Source organism: Notamacropus eugenii, chromosome 2 (assembly GCF_028372415.1).
Source record: "Notamacropus eugenii isolate mMacEug1 chromosome 2, mMacEug1.pri_v2, whole genome shotgun sequence".
NCBI classification, from domain to species: domain Eukaryota; kingdom Metazoa; phylum Chordata; class Mammalia; order Diprotodontia; family Macropodidae; genus Notamacropus; species Notamacropus eugenii.
The window spans coordinates 464,511,156-464,529,069 of NC_092873.1; the positions used below are offsets into that span (position 1 = coordinate 464,511,156).

General features: G+C 39.9%; 1 protein-coding gene across 3 annotated transcripts in view; it reads right to left on the reverse strand.

The window, feature by feature from the left end:
• Positions 1-17,914, reverse strand: part of LOC140529667 (major histocompatibility complex class I-related gene protein) — a 57,802-nt gene that overhangs the window by 21,175 nt on the left and 18,713 nt on the right. The gene's annotated exons all lie outside the window — the stretch shown is intronic.

Genomic DNA, 17,914 nt, shown 5'->3' on the forward strand with positions numbered 1-17,914 from the left:
AATGGGGAAGGGGAAGGATGACAAAATCCACGTATATACTCAATACTCAAATGGATTTTTGAACTCCTTGATTTGGGAGTTTCATCTAAGATGCAGATCCCAAACCATTCATCCTTGCAAATACTGTGAACTTTTGGTCCACTTTTTCCCAAAATCTCACCAAAGGAAGTCCACCCAATGTGCAGGGGACCCTTCCTCCCTTTCTCCCATTACCATAACCAGGGTACCTGTGGAGCACTTGGCCTATCCACCTTCATCTTCCTGCTCTAACCTATCTTCTCTCCTTATTAATACACTTATTTTACTCCTGTCAGGTCCTTCACTGGATATGTATGTTCCCAATGGAGAGGGCCTCTCCATTGCCCTCTATGTGATAACTGTATTTAGTGCATTGGAGATAATGGTGCTACCTAACATGAGGATAGAGAGAGGGACTAGATCTTGACTTTATTGGTTGTGGGAGCTCTCCATTGAGGCAACTCTTTCTACCAATGCAAGTTGGCAATTTTAGTTTTAGAGACCTGTTTACAATATTGAAAGGAACTGTGACTTGTCTAGGGTCACAAAACTTGTATATGTCAGAGATGAGACTTGAATGTAGGTCCTCCTTGCTTCAAGGTCAGTGGATAGAGTGTTGTTAGACTTGGAGTCAGGAAGACTTGAGTTCAAATACTGCCTCATACACTTACTAGCTTTGTAATCTCTATTTTCCTCAGTAGCTCAACCAGCATTTACTACTATATTTCTCTGTTTCCTCATTTGTAAAATGGGGATAATAATAGCACCTACCTCACAGGATTGTTGTGAGGATGAAATAAGATACCATATGGAAAGTGCTTTGCAAACCTTAAAGCACTCTATAAATGCTAGCTATCATTATTGTTGACTTGACTACATTGCTTCCCTGCCATACAGCAACACTAAAAAAGAAGTACCTTTGCTTTCATAGGGTGCTTTGGGTCAATAAAAGCAGTGTTATTGTTTCCTAAAAGTACTTTTCACCTATTCAATATTGGATGCAGCTCATTGTCCCTTTGCATAACTTATCCCAGATATACAGACTATTGGACAAGCTCTTTTGATGTCCATCCAGATACATATTGAAATCTGGGCAATAGAGAGTCTTTATCCAGCTGATCTTTCCTGTGTAGATGGAAGGTCCTTTAATTAATCAATCAAAGGATATCACAGATAACCTTTGATATATCACAGATCTCTTTTAGGAGTTCTAGGTTGGTTCTAGGAATTCAAAGTTCTTGGGATTGATGAAATCAAACAGGAGTAGCTGGAGAACCTCACCATCCATAGGAAACTCCTCTTCAACTAGGACCCTGTGGAGATCGTCTCTAGCACAATGATAAATGCCCTTCAGGAGCATGCATTTTCCCTGAGGGTCACTGAACAGTGTTGATACATGTTCCAAGGAATCTTGGAATATCTCAAAGTACAGATGGGAGACATCACGCAAAATAGTCTGCGAGGTGGTATTTTGTTCTACCAAATGAAATGTCTTTTTCTTACTCAACAAGCCATAAATACTATTTGGGTATATTTTCTTTATCTTTCAGCTGTGAAATGGTTAAGTTTGGTCCATTGTTGGTATTGCTCGCGGAAGAGGGCAGTTTCTGTTGTTGAATGATGAAGTGGAAAGTCATATTGCAGAAGAGATTGAGAGGAGAGGAGGCGGATGCAATGAGAGTAAGAAGTTTTTCAATGTTGTTTGAGACAGAAAAAAGACATAGCATGATAGCTAGTGGGGAAAAGACGATCTAATAAGGGTTTTTTTTAAAGGATAGGAAAGACTCAGGGGTATCTGTTGGGAGCAGGAAAAGTAGCAGTTAACGGGAAAGACTGAATATAGAGGGAGATCTGGATAAGATAGAACAGGTAGGATTAAGAATATATAGAGAGAGATTGGCTTTGGTTAGGAAAAGGGTTACTCGCCTCTTCATCAGAAAACAGAATAAGAAGAGTTAGTGAAGGATGATGTGAAAGGGTTGTGAGATAACAAGGAGAAGAAGAGGGAGTTTTTATCAGATGGCCTCAATTTTTTCGGCATAGTATGAGGTGAGCTCCTCTCCTGAGGGTCAATGAGGGCGAAGGGGTACCGTGGGAGATTTGAGGAGAGGAGAGAGGAACTGGCATAGCCACTGTGGTGAATGGGTTAGAGAATCAACCAGAGAAAGGCAATTGCTGCATTGGGAACTCAGATGAGATTAAGTAACATAAGTTTGTAGTGTACCCAGTTGGAACTTTGCATGACATATCCAGCTTTGATCGGGTACATGTGAGAAGGAGGGGAGGAGGTGCATGGTGAGAATCCAGGCGTGGGATTTGGCAAGGCACAATCAGCAGTAGGACAAGAAAGGGATTCAAGGGGAGAACTAGTTTAGAATTTAACTTGCTCATTAAGGGATTGAAATTAGGAAGGTAGGAAAGTATAGCCAGAACATAACTACAGGTGATAGTCCAGGAAGGCAATGAGGAGAGCATGTTGAGGATGAGGAATCCACTTAGAAAGACTGAGGTTAGCATCAGACAAAGATCCAGAGAGTCCAAGGTCAAAAGAGCCCAATTTGAACCTGGTTTCCTTGACTCAAAATTTATCACTATTTCCATTGCACCATATTGCCATCAAAAGAAACCAGAGGTTTGCAGGGTATTCAACATGCAAATTCATCAAACAAAAGAAAGATAAACAAGTTCATATAGCACTTAAGAAGTGAAATGAACGTTTCCTTATGTCTATACAGGGCTATGAATGTGGGAGGTTTTTTCTTTTAAAAAAATCTTAGACTGTCTGAGAGACACAGATTAAAAAAAAAAGCAGACTCTATGAGGGCCAGAATCTAAAGCAAAAATAAGGAGAATAAAAATCAGGAGAAAGAAATGAATTAATATTCCAAGGACAAATATCCCTTCATTAATAAATTAATATTTTTGGTGGTAAAGTGAAATTAGAGAAATTTCTCTCAGATAAGGAGAAAGAAAGAGTTAAAGACTGGTGGCTTAAAAGGAGAAAAAGAGAAGTGGATGAAAAGTTTCCGTCACATCTCGTTGCCTTGAGGTGTGTAAGAGAGAGGGGAGGAAAATCATTGAAGGAAGAGCAAGAGCTACATCCTGCCAGTGGGAAAAGAATGTTCAAGGAGCATCACTGAGCAATCCCCCAGAGGGGGGATGGAGGGAACAGAGGTTTGGTAAAGAACTTCATTTAGGAGGTGTGGGTGCTCAAGCAGGGGCTGGCTTCTGGTCACTGTCCCCCAGTAGGAGGGAGGGAGTGGCTGAGACCTTGTACGGAGCATGAATGAATGAAAAAGTATTTACAAAGTGCCTGCTACATGCCAGGAACTGCGCTAAGCACCAGGGAGACAAATACAGAACGTAAGTGGTCCCTACTCCCAAGGAGCTTACACTCTAATGGGAACTTAACCTGAACCTTACCCTGATCTGAACCTTTTTTTGTGCTCTATGGACTTTTCTGGTAGTCTGGTGAAACCTATGGATTCCTTTTTTGAATAATGTTTTTAAATGAATAAAACAAAATGTGTAGGATTATAAAAGAAACCAGTTATATTGAAATATATTTATCAAAATAGTTTTTATAAGTTCACAGACTCCAGACTAAGATTTATAAAGGCTAAGGACTGTAACAGGACTATAACATATTGGGCAGCTAGGTAGTAAAACAGATAGAGTGCTGGGCCGGAAGTCAGGAAGACTCATCTTCATGAATTCAAATCTGACCTTAGATACTTACTAGCTGTATGACCCTGGGCAAGTCACTTCACCCTCTTTTCCTCAATTTCCTCCTCTATAAATGAGCTGGAGAAGGAAATGGCAAACCCCTCCAGTATCTTTTCCAAGGAAAGACCAAAAGGGGTCATTAAGAGTCAGACATGACTTAAATGATCCAACAAAACCAAATATATACATACATAGCAAAGTGGTGATCAGAGAAGAGAGTTTGAGTAATAATAATCCCAGAGATCATGAGTAAACAGTTGATTGTCCTAAATGGTCCCAAGGGTAGTTGACTGTCCTCCCTTTTACAGACAGCATTGATTCCATTACCATCCCAGAGCCAGAAAAAGAGATGGAAAGGTTGGGGTTGGGGAGAATGATATGATTGTAGCAGGACAGGTGGCAAGGTTCTTGGATAAGACCTGGTTTCCTGATGGATAGATGGAAGGTTAGGTTTTGAATGAGGCTTAATTTTCATTCACTCACCCACCCACCACCAATCAGAACAAGTCAACCCCAGGGCAGAGCTCCAAAGCAGGGCTCTCTTTCTCTTTAACAGGTCTTAGGCAACACTGAAGGACTTATCATGAATGCAATCCATCCCAGAGAAAGAGCTGACGGAATCTGAATATAGATTGAAATCTGATTTTTTTACTTTATTCTTCTTGAGTTTTTAGTTTGGTCTATGTTTTCTTTTATAACATGACTAAAACAGAAATAAATTTTGTAGGATTACACATGTATGACCAATATCAACTGCTTGCTTTCTCAATGAGGGAGGTGGGGAGGAATGGAGAGTATTTGGAACCCAATTTTTAAAAATGAATGTTGAAAATTGCTATTACAAGTAATTGGGGAAAAATAAAATATTAAATTTTAAAAGGAGGTCTTATGATAGAGCAGAGAGACCAGCTCATAGCAAGGGGCAAGCCCTGGAATTAGAGGACCTGAGTTTGAATCTTGGGCTCTGATGTTTTCTACTCATGTGACTTTGGATAAGCCATTTGACCCTTCTGAAAGTATATCCTCATCTGGAAAATGGATATCATAATTCCTCTTATTAATTCACAGAATTGTTGATAACAAACTACTTTGGGGTTTCTTTTAAATTCAATTTTCTTTTATTTTCAATTCCAAATATTCCCTCCCCATCTCCTTCTCCTCCACCCATGGAGAAAGCTAGGAAAAGGAAACCTGTTACAAATATGTGTAGTCAAGCAAAATAAATTCCTATATTAGCCATGTCTTTCAAAAATATGATTCAGTCTGCTCTCTGAATTCATTGACTTTCTATATAGTGGGGGTTATCATGTTTTATCAAGAGTCCTTCAGATTGGTTCCATTGTGTTAATCAGAGTTCTTAAGTGGTTCAAAGATGATTATCTTTATAATATGGCTATTACTGTATAAATTGTTCTCATTCTGCTCCCCTCACTTTGTATCAGTTCATACAAGTTTTCCCAGGTTTAATTAAAACCATTTCTAACATAATTTCTTATAGCACAATAGCATTCCATCACATGTATATGCCATAATTTGTTCAGCCATTTCCCAATTGATGGGCACCCTCTCAGTTTCTAATTTTTTAAAAAAGTCCTTTTATCTAAAGACATTTATAGAGTTACTGTACAGCGTTATTAACACATAACACTGCACTAAGATTTTTGGGATTCTCTGTATAAATGTGAGTCATTGCTTACAAAGTATTTTTATAGTGACTCTATAAATGAGTAGTTATTATTATCATTATAACTTCATCCCTCATCTCTTTCTTATTCTCCCAGACCATCAGTCTTCTCTGGCTCCACTTACCTATTTAAGCCATCCCATAGCCAACCCTTTCTATGATGCGCTTGTTACTACAGTGGAATCTCATATCCCTGGGCCTTCATGCTACCAGGAAGGTGTCTACCCTGAGCATGTGAAGACTTCCACCAGCAGAATGGGCAGATGAGAACAGTTTGTTCCAGGGGCAGCTGTGGAGCACTTGGAGCTTGGTTAGACATTGAAGCCACCAAGGTCATCCACTGCATCCTGGGCCATTGCCAGTCATCTTGACTTTTGTCTTGCCACTGGTCTTAGATGACTCAGGAAGAGAGAGTGAGGTTCACAACTCTGTGCAATTTTGCCTCCCTTAAATCCAATTTATTTAGTAGTCAAGATATCACCCCATGATGTCACTGGTCCTCTTCAAAAATGGACAAACAACAACTTTTGCCTTGATAATTCCCTAGACTTTGTCCACTATGAAGTGAATTTTAGTGGGGTCCTTTCCCTTATTTTGGAATCCTTTTATTTGTCTCTGGCTGATGCCTTTATATAATTTAAAAAGGAACTATTTTGAATCTTTTCTATTCTCAAGGCATCAATGCTAGCCTCCTCACTTTGAGCAGACAATCTCATCTACAGATATAATAGAATATTAGAGATGGAGGGACTTTAGACATCATCTAGTCCAACTCTTTATGTTACAGATGGGAAAATTAAAGTTACAGGATCATAGATTTTGAACTGACCTTGAAAAATTGTTTCCCTATCTCCATATCATTGGTAAATGGAAGCTTATGGACTTGAACCCAGGTCCAATCCTGATTCTAAATCCAGCGCTCTGTCCACTTTGCCATGATAGATATCAGATGAAATGAGGTGGTTGAATTAGATCACCTCTAAAGTTCTTTCTGGCACTAAATGCCATGATACTATAAACTCCTTTCTTTCTTTAAAATAAGTTTTATCTTTATTTTAGGGTTTTTTTAAAATATCATCTAAATTTCCCCTTGTATTCCCACCCCCCACTTTCCTCTCCCAGCAAGTCATTCCTTACAACAATGAATTTTCCTTCTTTCCTTTCTACCTAAGAATCTCTTTTATCTTCATCCTTATTCATCTTTTTCACTCCAGGCTCAGAATAACAAGTTATTCATCTCTGGCAAGGCTAATCCTTCCACCTGTTTTGATCCTATGCACTTACCTCTTCTGGGACCTTGTTCTATTCATTATCCCTCTTCTCTCTTGTATCTTCAGTGTCTCCTTTTCTATTGGCCCCTTCCCTACAAATATGCTCTGCTTTACCCTATCCTAAAACATCAACAAAGTTCTTTTCCTGAACTTTGTCATACACTCAAGCTAGGGTCCCTCTCCTTCTCTTCACTGTCAAATGTCCTTCAAATGAGTCAGACTCTTTGTTGGAGGAATTTTAGAGGTCTTGTCAGACATGACTTCTATTGAGAGTTTTTCTCTGTAAATCAGGGATTCTTAGCCTTTTTGTGTGTCATGGACCCTTTTGGCACTCTGGTGAAACACATTTATACACATATATATGTATGTATGTATATACATATGTAATATATACACAAATATTTCATGTATATGAAATATCCCTGATAGATAAAGTCATCCAACCACTGCTTGGACACTTGTAGCATTCATTACAATTGAGTTCCCACTGTTCATAAAAGTAAAACCTAATCCAAATCTTTACCCCTGTCACTTCTATACATTGGTCTGAATTCTATTCTCTGTAGGAAAAACACAAGGGTTCTATAGCTTCTCCAACAGGAGAGCTATTTGATGTCATAGTAAGAGTGAGTGCTGGATTTAAAGTAGGAGACTTGGGTTAGAATTCTAGTTCTGATACTAACTTTGTGATTATGATTAAGTCACAACCTTTTGGGGCCTCAGTTTTCTCACCTATAAAATGGGAATAATAATAAATCAGACAATTATGAAGAGTGTTATTTTGTAACCCTGAAAGGGTTAGATAATAGTTATGATGATAAGTATCTTTCATATATTTTAAGACAACTACCATGCCTCCCCTCCTACACCCAGAGTCTTCTCATTTCGATATTCCCAGTTCCTTCAATGAATTCTTATACAGCCTGCTCTCCAGGTCTATCACTACGCTGACTACCTTCTGAAATGGGCCTCACTTTGCTATTGTCCCTCTTAGCAGGTGCTGCTGAGAAGTACAATATACTCACATGCCACTAGAGACCTCACTTCAGATGAACATCATTCCAGGCAATAGTCATTCCACCACTTTTGAATCTATCTCACTATATCATCATCAGGCCCATAGCTCTCCATCTTCTCCATAAGGATATTACGAGTGAGGGAGACTGCCAAATGTCATGCAGCAATCTGGATGCACAGAGCAGGGGCTTTGAATATCTCCAAAGGAGCCAAGACAGCTTACTTGAACATCATCTAATATGTATTCTTGAGGAAGGAGGAAAACTTCCCCCTCACCAGTCAGCCGTCTTGAAAAGCTCATTTCTGCTTGCTTTGAATGAATGAAATTTCTAGGGACCTACAAAGCCCCAAAGGAACCAACCGGTAGATGCAATAATGCTGCCAGCTGACAACAAAGCAAAGGAGAGCCAGCCCTCGGAAATGAAGTTTCAGAGACTGACAACTCAGGGGAAATTAGGGTGCCCAGCACAGAGGGAAGCAAGCAAATGGACTCCAAAGAGAAGTAGTTTTCTTCTCTACTGAAGTCCTAAAATTTATTGACTAAGTGCCAGTTGTGAATTTCAGGGAGGAGGCTCACTCTTGATAAGGAACTATTTCTATTTTCTGTGTATTGTTATTCCTACCTTTAAAAACATGTCCTTGTTTTCTTTATTTAATATTTTCATTTTCCCATTACATGTAAAAACAATTTTAATATTCATTTCTTAAAAATTTTGAGTTCCAAATTCTCTGCCTCCTACCTCAACCTCCTCCACTGGGAAAGCAAGCAATTTGATATACGTTATACAAGTGCAGTCATGCAAAACGTACTTCCATGAAAAACCTGTTCTTGTTAAATGTTTTGTTAATTTCAGTAATTGCAGGGGAGCATGCAAGCATAGTCCTGAGAGAAAGAGAGAGAGAGATTAACCAAACTTAGATGTTCCCGGGTTCTCTGGTTGGGGGCTGAGCCATTACTATTACTAAGAGAGAGAAGCCCCCATGATTGAACCACATCCATGCGGACTCAGAACAGAGATCTTTAACCATATGTTACATATACTATTCTATATCATTTATATAAACTACTATAATAGTAACCCTATCAAAAAATAAATTAAATCATTTTGGTAATACTGGTAACTTTGTAATATGGTAATACTGTACTCTCTACTTCATCTCTACCTACTCACTCCATATTTGCAAACTGACTTTTGTTCCCTCCCACTACTCTATTGAAACCGATTTTTTGAAAATTGCCTGTGACCTCTTTCTTAATCACTAAATCCAATAGCCTTTTATTTTATTCTTTTGAAACAAAATGTTTTATTGATGCTCTGTAAAAAAAAATCACTGTCATTTCCCAATGATATACACCATCCTGCTCCCCTTCCCCCAATTCTCCCTTGGAACAAAGAAATCAACAGCCTTTTCTCAGCCCACATTCTCCTCAATCTCCCTGCTGCACTTAACCATGTTGATCATGGACTCTTTCTTGAAATTCATACCTCCACTGGCTTTTTAGTATATTAGCATCCTGGTTTTCCGCCTGCCTCTATTAGTGTTCCTTCATTTCCTTTTCCTCCCTGATACCTAAATATTAATAGCCAGCATGTATATAATGTTGTAAGATTTGCAAAGAGCTTTACAAATATTATCTCATTTTATCCTCTTGACAACCCTGAGAAGTAGATGTTATTATTATTATAGATGAGTCTGAGAGAGATTAAGTGAATTACTCAGGGTCATACAGCTAGCAAATGAGGCTGGATTTGAATTCCGGGTACTCCAGTTACTTTACCCACTTTGTCACCTAGCTACCAAATATGACTATATCCAAAAATACCTATCAAAATTATACCCACATTTCAAAGTCTTCCCCAAATGTTTCCTCTTTCAAGAGGGATTCCCAGGTAAGTCCCAGACAGATAGGATCCTTTATTCTGAACGCCTGTAGTACCTTTAAAATACATCTTTTATGGCAATTATTATAGACTACTTTGTATTATGCCCTTTGTGAGTTTGTCTTATCCCTCCCTTGTAAGCTGTAAATTCCTGGAGGCTTGGTCAATGTCTCAAATTTATCTGAATTCCCCTCAGCTCTTAGCATAGTAGAGGTACAGTGATAAATTGGTTGAATCAAGTAGAAGAGACTATGGGGTTGACTCTTACTGACTCCGCAGTAAGTAGGACTTAAAGATTTCTGGAGGTAGGAGAAGAAAATTGTTTATAAAATGGCCAATACAGGAAGATCTATCAAGTATCTTGTTCTTGTCCAGATTCAGATCCAAGCCTTCTAGAATTCCCTCAAGCATACCAGATTTCTTCTTCCTCCACACCACAGAAGAATCCTATGATTACATAATTCATTATTGCATCTATTTAGATATGCTGTAAAGCATATAAATAGCTATACACAGACAGGTCTGATGTAGGCAAAAATATGAAATGTGTAGACTTGTTCTTTGGTACCCTTCAAACCAATCTTTTAGTTCTAGGTTTATTTCACCTGTAATAGATATTGTCACGCCACATGTCCATGCATTCAATGCCTTTGACTATTCAGGTACTCTGACAATGTTGTGTATCTTTTCTGCCTTCTTTACATACCCTTACAGCTCTCCAGTTGTAGATAATGGATGTTAATCAGAATAAATTGAATCCCAGTGAATATGTTGTACCCTCCCATAAAAGCAAACTTTAATTTAGTGAAGATAACCATGATTCTAGATGGTTCTAAAAGTCATAACTGAGAATTTCAGATACTATTGTTGGTCTGGAGAAGTATTATTTTGAAAGAAAGTAATTGGTTTCTCCTCTGACCCCCAAACTTTGCAAGTTTCAGGTTGACCCTATTTTCTTAAGAAAAATTGCTACGATGTACTACACATCCCATTGTTCTCTTAAAGGTTACCTAAATCCAATGACCTTTCCTCAGTCTTTATTCTAGAACAAAGACCACAATGTTAGGCAGGGGTCGTGGGTGGTTGTGGGGGACTGGGTGAGGGGATGACTAATGACTTACACTTGTTTAGGGCCTTAGGATTTATAAAGCACTTTTACAGATTACAGAACTGAATTCCTACAATAGCCCTTTGAGAGAGATGGTATAATTTTTATTAACCCCATTTTACAGAAGAGGAAGCAGAGAGAAGTAAAATGATTTGCCTGCTGTCATTCAACTAGTAAACAGTAGAGGCAGGTCAAAGGATCATAGCTCTACAATTTGGAACTATGCCCAAAGGGCCATAAAACTGTGCCTACCCTTTGATTCAGCAATACCACTAAGAGTTCTATACCCCAAAGAGGTTAAAGAAAAAGGAAAAGGCTTATAAGTACGAAAATATTTATAGCAGTTCTTTTTGTGGTACCAAAGAATTAGAAATTGAGGTGATGCCCATCAACTGGGGAACAACTGAACAAGTTGTGATATATAAACGGAATGGGATACTATTGTGTTATAAGAAATCATGAGCAGGCTGCTTTCAGAAAAAACTTGGTAAGATTTACATGAACTGATGCAAACTAAAATGATCAGGACCAGAACACTGTATGTAGTAACACAATATTATAAGATGATCAGCTATAAATGATTTAGCTATTCTCAGCAATACAAATGATCCAAGACAATTCCAAAGGACCTATGATGAAAAATGCTGTTCATTTCCAGAGAAAGAGCTCATGGCATATGAATGCATTGAAGCATATCTTTTAAAATTTATTAACCTTGTGTTTTTTGGTCTGTGTTTTCTTTTGCAACATGGCTAATAGGGAAATGTTTTGCATGACTATGCATGTATAATCTATATCAAATTGCTTGCCTTCTCAAGGAGGGAAGAAAAGAGAGAGGGAGAAAATTTTGGAACTCAAAATTTTAAAAAACAAATGTTCAAAATTTTGTCTATATGTATTGAGAAAAAAATCAGTTTTTAAAAAGCATCATAACTCTAGAGCTAGAAGGGACCTCAAAGCCCAGCTAATCTAACCCTCTCATTTTATAGCTGAAGAGGTATCAGCCCCAAGTCTAATAACAGCCCAATCAGTTAAGCAAACAAGGGTTTATCGAGTGCCTTTGCCTTGGACAACATGCTAGGCACTGAAGATAAAAAGTAAAAAAATGAAACCGTCTTTGACGTCAAAAACCCCAACTTCAGTGCTCTTGCCACTATACAGCAATACTATGCATACAGCCACAATATTCTATGGCAGATAACTATACAAACCAAAAATGGCAGTTATGTTTCTTTATCCTTCACCCAAAGCAAAAACTTTGCTTCCTGCTCACTACTAGAGATTTCCAGAAGTGTCCTCATAGGCCCAACCTCCTTTTGGCTTCCTAAAATCTCTCAGAGGGCAGAGTGAGAGCAAAGCCTAGGGACCTGAGAGGAGGCCTTCTCTCTTCTGGTGTCTGATGAGTTCACCATCCTAAACGCAAACATACTCCCTCTGTGATTCTGAGAGACAAAAGAATCTAGTGAAAGAGGTCTGGCCTGGGAAGGAGGAGACCTGAGTCCGAGTTCTACTTATGGTGCTAACTGGCTGTATGCTTCATTAAATTTCTCTGTGCCCTAAAACAAAGGGTTAACATATCCTTTGACCCAATGTGATTACTTCACTGAGCATATGCCCCTAAAAGGTCAAAGGTAGAAGAAAATGTCTTCTTAGTATTGTTTGTGTGTGTATGTGTGTGTGTGTGTGTGTATGTGTGTGTGTGTGTGGGTAGGAGTGGTAGGATTCCCCCCACTCCCCAAAAAAGAAACAAGTGGCTGTCTATCAATTGGAGAATGGGTGAACAAATCATGGCATATGAATTAATGGAATACTATTGCACCATAGGAAATGTCCTTCATTGCCAAAGAAGACCATACCATCAGAGAAATAAGGACATGACTTGCACTTGACTTTGTTTTGAGTGAGGGAGGGCTGTGCAGGTCACCAGCCTCACTTCTCCTCCAGAGCCATCTGAATCCAGTGACCAGATATTCATCAAGATGACTGGAGATGACCCAGGATGAGGCAGTTGGGGTTAAGTGACTTGCCCAAGGTCACACAGCTAGTGAGTGTCAAGTGTCTGAGGTGAGATTTGAACTCAGGTCCTCCTGACTCCTGCTCTATCCACTGCACCACCTAGCTGTCCCTACCATAGGAAATAACAAAAATATGGAAGAAGACTCGTTGGGGCCTGGCATGGAGTAAAGAAGGCAGAACTCAGAGAATAATAGTCATGAAGACCACAGGTATGTAAAGGAAAAAAAGAGTAAAAGATATCAGTAGGAAATCGAGGTGTTGGAAATACAGTGGCATCAAAGATCGGAATGGACCCTGGGACTTCCTCGGTACAAGGCACTCTGAATAAGCCAGCTACCAGAGAGCTTGTGGCCTCCTGGTCTTAGTTAGAGAAGCACTGAGAGGCTGGTTTGCCCAGGATCACACAGTCAGTATACACCAGAAGCAAACTCGAACTGGGGTCTTCTTGGCTCTGAAGCCAGCTCCTTAGACACTAAGCCATACTATCCTGGGGGAATCTATCTTCCAAACACTGACTAGCTCCATGGAAACAGATAAAGGTTGTCATAATGGCTAATAAAATAACATATATAACATATGTAATAATATAGTATACAATAAATAATATAGTCTATAATAAACAGTATAACAAGGGCCCATTTAAAAAATGTTAATCTTTCTAATTCAGGAATGATTACAAGGAGACAGAGGCAAACCTGGTTTTTAGCAGATAGTTTGTGACGTCATCAATCTAATCCATGATAGAACAATGCCATTCATGACATATCATCTCTCCCTACCCCCCAAGAGAAAATGTAAACTCTTTGAAGGCAGGAACTGTGTCACCATTTATATTCTCGGGGCTTGGCATACTCCCTAATGCTTAACAGATACTTGCTGATTTTTGATCCATTGAGAATTCACTTTGCCATCCCCAAAGGATGTGATTGCATGAGGTTGATCACCATCATAATAATTGGGATTATATCATGCCTACTCTGTGCCAACCACTGTGCTAAATGCTTTACAGATATCTGATCCTCTTGACAACGCTGGGAGGTAGATGCTATTATTATCCCCATTTTATACTTGGGAAAATTGAGGCAAGCATACTTGCCCAAGGTCACACAGCTAGTAAGTATCTGAGGCTGGATTTGAACTCAGGTCTTCTTGGCTCCAGGCCAGGAAACTTTATCCACGACACCATCTGGCTGCTATTTAGGATGACCAATGACAGAATAAACATACACCCATACTCTGTACATGCATGGGAGAAAACTGCATGCATGCATATAGCCTGTTGACCTAGATTCACCAACTGTGCATGGCTTTGTGCAACCTGAAATAAGGAAACAAGGTTGGCTGTGAAAAGTTTGACCCACTTTTCTTCATACCAAATTCTGCAGGTATGAAGAATGGCAGGTGCCACTTGCCCTGGGGATTTCTGCCCAGGCTGCCTAGCTCTCCCCTTGCTTATTCCCACTGCTCCCAAAGCTTGTTCACCCACTGGCTCCTACTCTCCCCATGACTTCTGCCACCAAAATCTTCAAAGCTTCCAATTAGAACAGCCCTAAAGAAAGCTGTTCAAACAGATGGAGTTTATGTTGAGAGCTCCTAGCTATGTTGCTTTCACCTCCCTTCCATACCATTTTCCACTAGCCTTCTCACCTTCAAAGATCCCTCCACCCCTGTGGCCCCCTTCCCCTACGAGTTCAGTTTCTTCTGAAGGACCCAGGCCATCCAAGCTTATTCCTTCCTTCTCTAACCCACACTCCCCCTCCCCTACTTTCTGGATTTTTTTATCCTTCTCTAGGGGTAACTCCTGTTCCTTCACATCTTTCCAGCTTCCTTTTCTATATTGTCTTTAAGCAGGGATTATCATTTTTTTCTGTTCTATTTTAATCTGGAGTGTTCAGCACAGTGCCTGACACATAGTTAATGTGTAATAAATGTTTGTTGACATGTCACCCAAGACTTGGTCATCAAATGTAAAACACAAATAGTAGCATGACCTATCTCTCAGGGTGGTTGTGAGGGTGAAATGAGCACAATGCTGGCACAGAGTAGGCACCACATAAATGTTTATTCCCCCCATCCCTTCCCTTAGGTCTCCAAAGTATAAAGTAGATAATTCAAGAAACTAAGGGTGAGCAATGCACTAGAGAGTCCACATCCAGGGAAAAGTCAACACCTACTAGCTACATTTCCCTTCTGTTATTGTTTAGTCATTTCAGTCATGTCCAACTCTTCATGACCCTATTTGGGGTTTTCTTGGCAGAGATACTGGAATGGGTTGCCATTTCCTTCTCCAGCTCATTTTACAGATGAGGAAACTGAGGCAAACAGGGTAAAATGACTTGCCCAGGGTCACACAGCTAGTAAGTGTCTAAGACCAGATTTGAACTCATGAAGATGAGTCTTCCTGACTCCAGGCCTGGCACTCTATCCACTGGGCCACCTTTTGTTAATTAACCCTTTAGTGACTCTGATGGGAAATTTTAGGCTGGCAGAGAAGGTACATTGAGCAGCGGTTCCCTTGTGCCGTCTTCTTGCCTCCTGTCCATCTCTATGTAGAAGCAGCTCACATTGAGATAGTATTTTGTGGTTTATAAAGCGTTCTCCTTACAAGGACTCTAGGACCCAACCAGCACAAATTTTACTGACTCCCATTTTAAGAATGGGGAGACAGGGGAACCAGCATTTATTAGTTACCCTACTATGTTCCAGATACTGTGCTAAGTGCGTTATAACTATTCTCTGAAGTAGGTGATGTTATTATTCCCATTTTGCAGTGGAGGAAACTGGGGCAGACAGAGGGGAAGTGACTTGTCCAGGGTCACACAGCTAGTAAGTGTCTAAGGTAGGTTTTGAACTCAGATTTTTCTGACACTAAGCCAAGCACTGTATCCACTGTACCACTTAGTTGCCTCAAAGCATGAGGAAACTTGATATGAGTTTGACCATATCTTCTTATGAACTCAGTATCTTATCTTCTTTTGGATATCATTCAATGTCAATTTGCACAGCTAGTAAATATGGGAATGGAGATTCAATCCCAGATCTCTTCTGCCTTTCCTGGGGATGACCCATCCTGCCGTTAGCTAATTTCCCTCTTGGTGTGCGTTTATCCTTCGTTGCCAAAGAAGACCACACCATCAGAGAAATAATGACATGACTTGCACTTGACTTTGTTTTGAGTGAAGAAGGGCTATGCATGTCACCAGTCTCACTTCTCCTCCAGAGCCATCTGAATCCAGTGACCAGATATTCATCAGGGTAACTGGAGATGGCCCAGGATGAGGCAGTTGGGGTTAAGTGACTTGCCCAAGGTCATACAGCTAATGAGTGTTAAGTGTCTGAGTGAGATATGAATTCAGGTCCTCCTGACTCCTGCACTGGTACTGTATCCACTGCACCACCTAGCTACCCACTCCACCTAGCTGCCCACTCCCTCTTGATATCTTTAAGCTATAGGAAAGGTAATAAATGCAAGGAGATGAAGGAGCCCCGAATCTTTTGCCATCCCTATCCAGCCAGCTGAAGAGTTAATTTTCCTCACCACTAAATGCAGTTTAAAGAAGCAATTCAAAAGGCAGTGAATGAATTTAGGAGACTCACATCCTAGGCATGGTTCTGCCACTAACCAGTCTAAGGCTTTTCTCCTGTGTTTCTTCATCTGTAAAATATTCAAGAAAGACCAAAGACCTCTAAAGCTCCTTCTCATAGTGAAATTCTATTTCATAACCCTAAACCTTAGCAATGAGAGGTGGCATGACAGAGTAGAGAGTCTAGGCCTAGGAGTTAGGAAGACCTGTGGCTTCAGTACACATGGGGCTCCTGTCACATGCTACCTTCTACATGAAGCCTTTCCTTTTTCCTTCAGCTGCTGGTACCCTCACCTTCTATCCTGTATTTAACTACTTTGTACTTATTTTACATTCTTCTGTATGCATCTGTTGTCTCCCCCAATCGAGTACAAACTTCTTGAGAGCAGCAATTATTTCATTTTTAGTCTTTGAATTCTCACCTCCTAATACAGCACTTTGCACACAGCTGATGCTTAATGTTTGTTGGATAATTCCTCTGTGCTTACTAAGGATACATGTGGAGTGTTGTATTTAGTTATGACCATATCAGTTTAAGAAGGATGTAATAAACTAGAGAGTCTCCAGAGAAGGGTAAACAGGATACTGAAGGGTCTTTAAGTTCATATCATAGGAGGATTGCTTGAAGGAATTTGGAATGTTGAGCCTACAGAGGATAAGACTCAGAGGCAGTTGATAACAGATAGCCATCTTCAGGTATGTGAAAGACTGTGAGGTGGAAGGATTAGACTTGTTCTATTTGGCTCTAAAGAAAAGAACCAGGAATAGTGAGCAGAAGCTACCAAAAAAAAAAAAATTCAAGCTTGGTGTTAGGAAATTTTTCTAACAATTAGAGCTGTCCCAAATGGAATGCCTGCAGAGGTACTCCTCTTTAGAGAGCTGTGTTCCTACTCCTTAGAAGTTTACAAGTGGAAGATGGATAACCATCTTCCATGGCTACAGCAACGTGATCATGATCACATGGAGAAGTTACAGCTTTTCAGCACTCCCACAAAACTCTTTAAGATCACATGTACAGATTGCTTTGAGATCAGTATCCATGGAGGCAGTTTCCAAACTTAGAATTTCCTAGAGGACTTTCCCTTGGAAATCACAGGTTGGAGCCATAAAAAGTCCCAGCAGACTTGGAGAACTAACTTCCAACTTGGTCCCTGAGATCTCTAACACCAGTTTGAAAGGCATTTAATTTTTTAGGGACAAGCTCAATCTGCCTTCCCTAAATCTGAAGCAAATCATGGATACTTCTGTGCTTTCTAGAATGTGCTCCCTTCCCCTCACCTCTTCCAGAGAAAAAGAAAGCAAATCTCTGCCTCCAAAAAATTCTTTTTCCTTTTGGTACAGACCAGTGATTTCCATTCCCATAAGAAGTGCTAGTGTGGAATCGGAAACTTTCCACCCATTCAGGTTCCCCAACTCATCTGAACCTTGGAGTGTTAAAATGGTCAAAAGAGTTTCCCATGATTACCTAGTCTGTATGGGTCAGAGGCAGAACTAGACCTGGGTTTCTTGACTCCGAGGTCAGTCCTCCTTTCACTTAAAATTTTCGCTGCTGCCTCTCACAGTGCTCCTAGCATCTCTGCGTGTTCTTGTTTCTCCCTGTGTCCTTT